Below are 10341 nucleotides of genomic sequence, written 5' to 3' on the forward strand. Positions count from 1 at the left end.
TACACAGTAATCACTATTTACTGTTAAGAAATGCATGAGGGTAGTGACTGCTGTATTGAACAAAACTAGTATCAAGTGTTCTGGTCTGCATGATTTACAGACTATATATAATGCCTTGACTTACTAAGCCATCTGGAGACATGTAAATCAACTATTGGTGTGTTCAAGTACAGAGAACTAGATTTCATGTACGGTAATCTCACTGCTTTAGTTTATAAAACCATGACTTGCTAGTAACTTTGTAAAGATGTCCATGGCATTGCACTATTCTTATGGAATTTCAGTAGTTCTGTGTATTGCTAAAGATTGCATATATACAACTTACTATTAATGCACAGAGGGACCCATGAGTGGCAGTAGCCATGTCTGTCAGATTTGCAAACTACAGGCAATTAGGAGCTCTTAGTGTTATGAGTTACGGGAAATCCCCATCAGCAGTTCAGTTTGATCCATGGACTGCTGTTAGTGGACTGAAATATGAATTATAAAGTACCTTTTTAAGACACCATATTAGGGGCTGTCTCTTGTTGTCATGTTTGAATACCTTAGTTTCAGGAAGTAAATCAAACATTTATGAAGCATTACACATGAAATGGCACTAAATGTCATGTCAGATCAGAAAGTCCTAACACGTTGACATCATCCCAGAAAAAAGGGACAGAATTGATCATTCTCAACATGTCTCTTGTAGTCAAAATGTATTCAAACATTCTTAGTGTCTAAATCTGTCAGTCATTGAGGAAGCAGCAATCATTCTGGCTGGAAGACAGGGATTCAAGTTTTAATCTTGCTGTCATTCAAACTCCCCTCATTAACTGGGTTTCCCTCACTCTTAGTACACTTGATAGAGGCTGTCCAGTTGTAAAGAGGATAATGCTGGAGAAACTCAGCAGGTTTGCCACCTCTCAGTAACCAAAGAAGTAAAACAGCACATAATAATCACTGTTTACTATGAAGAAATGAATGAGGTTAGTGATTACTGTCCTGCACAAAACTAGACTTGGAGTGCTGTATAATTTACAGCAGTCCAACTCCAGTCAAAAGAGCTCGAACAGGGATTAGAAGTTTGAATTATGTTGGTAGTAGACACTTGTTGCATTCTTCAGCTAAAGGGAGTAACATGTTAACAAACAATCAATCTCAAACATTAAAGCAAAATTGTCTCTGTTTTCACTTCAAAATTCGAAAGGCCTTGTTTCACAATGGTACTTATTTTGATGGTCCCAGAAGTCCTATAACTTTGCTTTTGATCTACTTAGTAATTCCTTGATTCTATCCTCTGCTCGATCACATGAGAGTATCATTCTGTAGTAATTAAATTCACAATGACCTTTCAGCGTCTTCAATCAAAGTAATTTTGCCACAGCTTTTAGCACTCATTAACATTGTTTTCATTTAATTTAGATCATGATGTGTATTAGGGAAAAATAATGGGCAGTTGGGAGTAATTATTCAATCTTGGGGTTCAGCCGGCTGTGATAAATTACTGGATGATTGCTCTCCCAGGTTTATGATATCATCTACATTCTGTGTTTAAATAACAGCTTTAGTACTTGTTCCAACCATCCATAATTCTATTTAATCTGTTGAATAATTAATAGAGATGTCACATCCAGCCTGATTTCATTACCATCGAGGTATGCTTGAAACCATTTATGATAACTGCTTGAAAACAGTGTCATTAGCAGTTTGAACAGCAACAGCTGTAAACAGAAAAAGCTAAAGGAGGATGCCTTGGTTTTGACACAAGTAAAGTTTAGAAGTGCCCAACATTTTCTTTGTTAATCATTAAGAGCCATGAGATTTATTTGTTTGACTTGTTGTCAATTCACCAAACTTGAAACTTGCCGAAATATTAATGTGGAATTATTTAAAGAGAGAGTTTACCACTTTATGAGGAGCACCTGGTGTGCACAAATATTCATAATCATTATGAAAGTTTAGGAAGCTGACACTGAGGCAGACTTTGACCTTCTAATGACACTAGATAGTAGCTATGTCAAGAGTTTGTCTGCTCACATCACTGACCTCTACCCTTTCTCCCCTGAGTTCTCGCTTTCTCACTGTCAAGGAGCCCTGGGCAGGAACCGGCAGTCAGCGTGAAAACATAATCTGCACATGGGTAAAGCCAATCACTACAAAAACATATATTATGCAAACAGTACCAGCTACTTTGGACATGTATTTCTGGAACACTCACCTTTATGTGAAGATATAACTACAAAACAAATGTGATCTTGTAGCTCAAATTCAACAGTCTTACGAATGCACTTTGTTGATAATTTAAACAAGTAATCTTATCTTTATGGAACTGATTAATTTACAGAATGCATTGCTATTACAATTTGAGGCTTTCTTGGGTTCAGTGATATCAATCACATTCTTCACGGAATTGGCTGTCACACCTTTGTTGCAGTTGACTCATGCTAACTCCTCTATGGTAGTACAACTTTTCTTTTATTAATTCAAAGGATGTCAGTGTTTCTGGGTAGGCCAGCATTTACTGCCCATCCCTAATTACTGTTGAAAAAGTGGCATTGAGTTGCTGTCTCAGTTGGTATACCCATAAACATGTCAGTGAGGGAATTCCAGGATCTTAAGCCAGCCTGGGAGGTTAACAGCAGTACTCAGCTTTTGACCCGAAAGGCATATTCATAGTGTTTTGAAATATATTGCTTTAATCTATTTAAAAGGGAATGGAACAAGTAATTAGTTGAGACAAGTCTGATTCAAATAAACTGCCTTCCTTCCCATAAGATTAACATACAGAAAGGCAGTTACGATCCCACTTCGCACATTCAATCAGAACAACTTACTTTCAGGTAATGATATTAGCTAACATCAATTGACTATCTTATTTGACTTAAGTAAGACCTGTCTTTAAAATTAAAATTACCTCTGCAAAATTCTTTCTCAAGATAGCTTCAGAATCAGATTTTATTACATTTGCTGCTGTTCACAGTTAGAAAAGGAATTGGTGTGAGGTATATATCCATTACTGAGACCAGCTGATGAATTCCTTATTATTGACAGTAAATGAGAACATCTAGCTCATTATTTTCTCAGACTGTTTTTTTAAAAATGTGCATGAAAAGCTTAGATTTAAAATAAAACATTTGAAGTAATTAATCTTTTCAAATGTTTTTTGTGAATAAAAGGTGAAAGCTTCACAATGTCTTGATAATATTTCCTCATGAAATCTTATGACAGTAAAACTAAGACTATTTACAATTAAATTACAAATAGTTACATGAAATAACTTTCTCTTAAAGTTCCTCACTTGATCATTTGACTTGAACGTTTTGAGGATTCATTTCAAAGTTCTTTTTAGGGATAAATAACATTAGTTTAAGATCACTTCTAAACTTCACCACAATACATTAGCATCCTTATCTCCAACACCTTATATTGACATATCCAAGTTATTCAGTTTGCTGCTGTTGTTTTCTCAGTGTTTCCAGCTTCTAGCTAGCTTATTTCTCCTTTTCTCAACTCTGTCTCTCTTCCATCTTCTAAATCACTGTCACTAACTGAGGTCTTCCATGAAGCTCATCAGTAATCACACCAGTCACTGACCCCTATCCTTCAGCTTTAGAAGATTTCAAAAGATGTTCTTGAGATTGGAGAATATGAGGTGACTCAGCTGGAAGCACTTTCACTTTTAAACCGCTCATGGCTTGAGCACATAAAAACATGGCTGACACGTCAGTGCGGCACTGTCCAAGTGCTATGCCTCTTACATGCAGCATTTAATGGCGGCTCCACCTGCCAGCTCAGATGGCTGCAAGTGATATGGCAGCTAAGAGCAGGGGAGTTCTCTCTGAGAGCCTGACCAATATTGATTCGCTCAATAGAGACGGCACGGTGGCTCAGTGATTAGCACTGCTGCCTCACAGCACCAGGGAACCAGGTTCGATTCCAACCTTGGGCGACTGTCTGTGTGGAGTTTACAGTTTCCCCCATATCTGCGTGGGTTTCCTCCCACAATCCAAAGATGTGCAGGTTCGGTAAATTGGCTATGCTAAATTGCCCATAGTGTTCAGGGATGTGGACATTAGGTGAATTAGTCTGGAGTAAATGCAGAGTAGTAGGGGAATGGGTCTAGGTGAGTTACTCTTCGGAGGGTTGGTGTGGACTTGTTGGGCTGAAGGGCCTGTTTCCACACTGTAGGGACTCTATATTACACAGGGTAAAAAAAAAATATGTTGATGCAATACAGGTGTTGGTCTGTGATGACGATATTACCAAAATAGAAGATTGGAAATGATTCGGCTTGTTTTCCTTACAACTGAGGAGGCTTAGGGTAGATTTAATTGAGGTGCATAAAATTAGATTAATTATAAAACTAAATGTGGATCTTGCAGCTCAAATTTAATAGTTCCTTATTTACGTATATACATATGCAGTTTGTTGATAATTTAACAAGTAATCTTATCTTTATGGAAATGATTAATTTACAGAATATGTTGCTATTACAATTTGACGCTTTCTTGGGTTTAGTGATATCAGTCACATTCTTCACTGAATTGACTTAAGTTGACTTATGCCAATTTATAACAATCCTCTGTGGTGATACAACCTTAGGAATAGGAACGATCAATTTACCTTATTCAGAGAAGTGAATGACAAAGGGGCAAGGAATCAAAATAATAAGTATGAATGCCATAGATATCCATTCCATCAACCTGAATGCTGTTGCCAGTGTCTTGAACCAAGAAGTATACAATAAATTCTGGATAAGCCCAAATCTCTTCCAGCATAAAATAGGCAGAACATAAAGCCATTCTCTCTGGTAGTACACCATCCTGACCACAGAATATTAGAAATATGATAGAAAATAATTTAGGAAGTCAATAAAAGGCAGTAAATATTCGTGAATATACACCCACTTGCAGACTGCTCTTGTCTTTGTAGAATGTAATTTTAGTAATTAGTTAAAAATGTCAGCGTAAAGTGAATGCAATGATAATGCAATGTTTTACTGCCTCCTCACAAGTTTGTCAATGTTAAGTAGAAAAGTACAGCACAGAATAGGCCCTTCAGCCCACGATGTTGTGTCAAGGACTATTCCTAATCTAAAATAAAATAACTTAACCTAATCTACGCACCCCTCAATTCACTGCTATCCATGTGCATGTCCAGCAGTTGCTTAAATGTCCCTAATGACTTTGGTTCCAACACCACCGCTAGCAACGCATTCCATGCATTCACAACTCTCTACGTAAAGAGCCTACCTCTGACGTCTCCTCTATCCCTTCCTCCTAATATCTTAAAACTATGACCCCTCGTGCCAGTCAATCCTGTCCTGGGCAAAAGTCTCTGGTTATTGACTCTATCCATGCCTCTCATTTCCTTGTATACCTTGATCAAGTCACCTCTCTTCCTCCTTCCCTCCAGAGAGAAACGTTTGAGCTTAGTCAATCCCTTTTCATATGACAAACCCTCCAGTCCAGGCATCATCTAGTAAACCTTCATTGCACCCTCTCCAAAGCCTCCAGATCTTTCCTATAATAGAGCGACCAGAACTGGACACAGTATTCCAAGTATGGTCTCACCAGTGTCTTGTAGAGCTGCAGCAAAACCTTGCAGCTCTGAAACTCGATCCCCCTGTTAACGAAAGCCAAAACACCATATACTTTCTTAACTTGGTTGGCAACTTTGAGGAATTTATGCCCTTGAATACAAAGATCCCTCTGTTCCTCCACAATACCAAGAATCCCGTCTTTAATCCTATATTCAGCACTCAAAATGCATCATTTCACATTTATCCAGGTTGAACTCCATCTGCCATTTCTCAGCCCAGCTCTGCATCCTGTCTTTGTTATGCTGCAGCCTGCAATAGCCCTCAATACTATCAATGGCACCTCCAGCCTTTGTGTCATTGGCAAATTTACTAACCCACCCCTCAACCTCCTCATTCATGTCATTTATAAAAACTACAGAGAGCAGAGAGCCATGAACAGAGCCTCATGGGACCCGACTCACCACTGAACTCCAGGCAGAATACTTTCTATCTACAAACACTCTTTGCCTTCTGTCAGCCAACCAATTCTGAATCCAGACAGCCAAATCTCCTTGTATCCCATACCTTCTGACTTTATGAATGCGCCTACCATGGGAACCATATCAAATGCTGAAGTCCATATACACCACATCCACTGCTCGACCTTTGTCAACCTGTCTCGTCACCTCCTCAAAGAACTCAATAAGATTTGTGAGGCATGACCGGCCCCTCACAAAGCCATGGTGACTGCCTTTAATCACACTATGCTTTTCCTAATTGTCATAAATCCTATCCCTCAGAATTATTTCCAAAACCTTGCTGACCACAGGCATAAGACTGACTGGTCTGTAACTGCCAGGGATTTCTCTATTCCCCTTCTTGAAAAGAGGACAACATTTGCCTCCCTCCAATCCCCCTGTATGACTCCCATGGAGAGTGAGGAAGCAAATATATTTCAAAATGCAAATATTTATTTGCCAATGGTCAGGTGCAAGGAACTATAACTGGATGACGACTATTTGCGTATAGCAATTTATGCCATGATGTTGAAAGCATCAAATTTATTGATTAACAAAAAAAAATTAGCATCACATCTCTTTGCCAAGTGTGACCAACACCCTATAGAGAATATCCCACTGTAAAATAAAATAGTTAGCACGACGTTTGAGTGACGTATTGTCAGAGGAATTGTGTGAAACCCTTTTACTTGTCTACTGTAACAAGACTTATTAAAAAGGAAAGGTGAAAGACTTTAAACTCCTCATTTTAGCGAATTGCAAATCTGTCAACAAAAATTGGAAGTGGATCATTTCAAGCTTGTTTTTTGTCCTGAAGTCTGATTCATGTTTGACTGCTTATCACGCATCATGATCTGGACAGAGGTAATACAGTTTTTAACTTTTTTTGCTTTTTCCCATTGGGTAAGACTGATGAAGCCTCCTGGTGCAGGCCTTGCTACGTTAGACTATTCCTTTAAGCGGTTTGTATCTGGAAAAACCTGGTCAAGACAGAAGTCTGAAATCACAGTCACCAATTGCAAAGAGGCAGCTGCCAGACACACTTTGTATCTGGTTTCACTGGGGTACCTTTAATGCACCTGACCATTACGATTAGCTTTTTGTATCCTCAGATCGATTCACTGTATGTTTTAGCAGAAAAGTAATTAGTTTCACTGAAGGGATAGCTCAGAACCTTTGCCAGCTATTGACAGCAGCCTCCAAATGTGTATAAAAAGCTATTCTATAGTGTTTCTATCTGACAGTTTCTCTTTTAGATGAGTCCCTTCAGAGAGTGAACAGGCTTAAGAGCAATTGTCCAGTCGTCCAATACACCCCTCTTCTTTGTCCTCTGTGACCCAAGTTGTATCCGTTTACCCAAATACAGATGCTGCAGAGTATGAAGTTTCTCTACTAAACATAAATAGAAAGAAGTGGCATGCCATTAGAACATTAACAAGTGGTAGTTAGTCATAAATACAGAAACTCTTAAACTTTAGTGACTAGGTTAATTTACTTTATTAGATTAGATTAGATTACTAAGTGTGGAAACAGGCCCTTCGGCCCAACAAGTCCACACCGACCCGCCGAAGTGCAACCCACCCAGACCCATTCCCCTATATTTACCCCTTCACCTAACACTACGGGCAATTTAGCATGGCCAATTCACCTAACCTGCACATTTTTGGACTGTGGGAGGAAACCGGAGCACCCGGAGGAAACCCTCGCAGACACGGGGAGAATGTGCAAACTCCACACGGTCAGTTGCCTGAGGCGGGAATTGAACCCAGGTCTCCAGCGCTGTGAGGCAACAGTGCTAACCACTGTGCCATACTTTATTAGGTGGAAAAAAAATTGGAAGGAAACAATGTTATACTTACAGAATTAGATAACTTCCTTTTCATTTAATAAAAGTTATTTAATAGATGATTAGTTAAAGCAAAGATCCTCATTCAAGCCCAATACAGAGAAGTGCTATCCCATAGGACAGGTCAGAGGAGAAGCATTTTGTCATCAGAATTGTATGCGGCAGAACTGTTATTGAATATAGCTAGTGTGTAATGGCTGTATTAAGCTCCAATAACATTTCAGCAAGGAATTCATGAAGAGGAGCACTAAATAAAGAATGGTATTTTTATGAATACAGCTAAATTCCCATGAGGAAAGATGTTATTGAGAAGGAAGAGTAGATATTTCTGTCTGTGTGCAGAATCTGTTGAATACAACTTTACACTGATACTGTCCATAGGATCCAGGGACAGGAACTTCAGCTTCCTGTTATTGATTCACAAACAGTACAAACCGTACAATGCGTGATTGACTTCACTTCTTATAAATTGAATCTCTTCTGCTTAGTGTCTATGGTAGCAAAAGGAGAGAGGCATTGTTTTGGTTTAAGCTGCTTTGGTCTTTTGCTTTGCTTTAGGAATGACCTCACAGCATTGAATCAAGCCGAATTATTGAATTTAAACTTTATTCTGCTTCAAGCTTTTCACCAGAGAAACCAATTCAAATCAGTTTGTAGGAAATGCACAAAAGTAGGAAATGGTAAGACTGCAATTCTTAAATTGATTTGCAGCCTGGGTTTTATTATTAATATGTTTCCATAAAGGATAGACACACACAGACATCCATGGCTCTTAGCCAGGCCAGGCCACCTTTAAGAAGAGACCATTATTAATTCTATCATGAGGATAGTTATTTTCCTTGGGTCTAGGGATAGCTGATGGGGTTCATTTGTGATCTATGGATTTTATGGCATTTAGCGCATTTGTTGTCATATGGGATGTCTGGTTGTGTATTATGAGTGCAGGTGATGGCTTATACATTTCCCCACTCTCATCTTTCATCTTTATCTTCTCAGTGATTGGTCTCAAAATGCTGAGTTATGTGCTACAGATTCTGCCTCCATCTGGTTCAGTTGAAGGTGATGGGCTTCCAGGAGTTTATGTCTATGCTGCTTTCCTAGAAACATAACTTCCAAGGGTATTGGAAATGTTGCACGTTCCCCAGGATCTCATCATTAATCCTAATCAAGAGGGTTGAGCTGTGTGCACTTGGAGCTCACTGATGGAAGACAATTGTCTTCTGAATGTTGAGTTTAAGAGCCATCTTCTCCCCGGCCTTATTAATACGTCGATGATTCTCTAAAGATTCATTTCTGAAATGGCACTTCCTGCAACCTCGTCAGATTATTGGACCTCAGTAACTGAAGTTGGGGTGGTCTTAGTTTTTCAGTGCAATCATCTGAGATTAAATAGTTTACTGTCCATTCAATAAATAAACTGCAATCTATCAGTTGTCTCCAGTCAGTTGGAGCATAGCCGCTCGGATTATTTAAGAAATAGTTCAGGCAATAAAACAACCTTATCTGCTGCATTTCTTAGTGTCAGAGAGGTATTGCGTGGATCTGTTGCTTGCATAGCACCATGAAGCAGGCAAAGAATGATAATGAATTTTGAAGGACATTCACACATCAGCAGAACCTTTCAGCATTCGTAAAGATTCAAGTGAAAGAATGATATGTGGAGAGGTTGATGTTGTTTACAACATTTTTCTCGTGACCTCGAAAATTCATGTTGTCTGAGCCTCTTGGAGGTCAAAACCCACACTGAGACTTGGAGAGTAGCCCTTCAGCAAGTGGAATGATTCGGTTCAAGGTTCCTGTCATTTTCTCTCCTGCAATGGAGAACAGGAACCTGCACCTATAGTTTCCACAGTTGGAGTTGTCCAAATCCTTGTCCTTGAGATCATTCTGAATTTTCCCTCCATCACCCTCCTGATTTCTGCCTTGTAGGTGGTAGACAGGTTTTGAGGAGACAGTAAGTGAGTTACTTACCATAAATTATAAGGCTCTGATTTAGTTATAGCTGCAGTATTTGAATGGCTTGTCCGGTTCCATTTCGGGTCAATGGTAACACCCAGCATGTATATAGTGGAGATTTCAATGATGGTAATGCCATTGAACATAGAGTCATAGAGATGTACAGCATGGAAACAGACCCTTTGGTCCAACCCGTCCATGAAAACGTTGCCCCTTTGGTCTCTTTTATATCTTTCCCCTCTCACCCTAAACCTATGCCGTCTAGTTCTGGACTCCCCGACCCCTATTTATCCTATCCATGCTCCTCATAATTTTGTAAACCTCTATAAGGTCACCCCTCAGCCTCTGATGCTCCAGGGAAAACAGCCCCAGCCTGTCCAGCCTCTCCGCGTAGCTCAGATCCTCCAACCCTGGCAACATCTTTGTAAATCTTTTCTGAACTCTTTCAAGTTTCACAACATCTTTCCGATAGGAAGGAGACCAGAATTGCACGCAATATTCCAACAGTGGCCTAACCA

This window comes from Chiloscyllium plagiosum, chromosome 11, assembly GCF_004010195.1.
Source record: "Chiloscyllium plagiosum isolate BGI_BamShark_2017 chromosome 11, ASM401019v2, whole genome shotgun sequence".
In the NCBI taxonomy this organism is placed as follows: Eukaryota; Metazoa; Chordata; class Chondrichthyes; order Orectolobiformes; family Hemiscylliidae; genus Chiloscyllium; species Chiloscyllium plagiosum.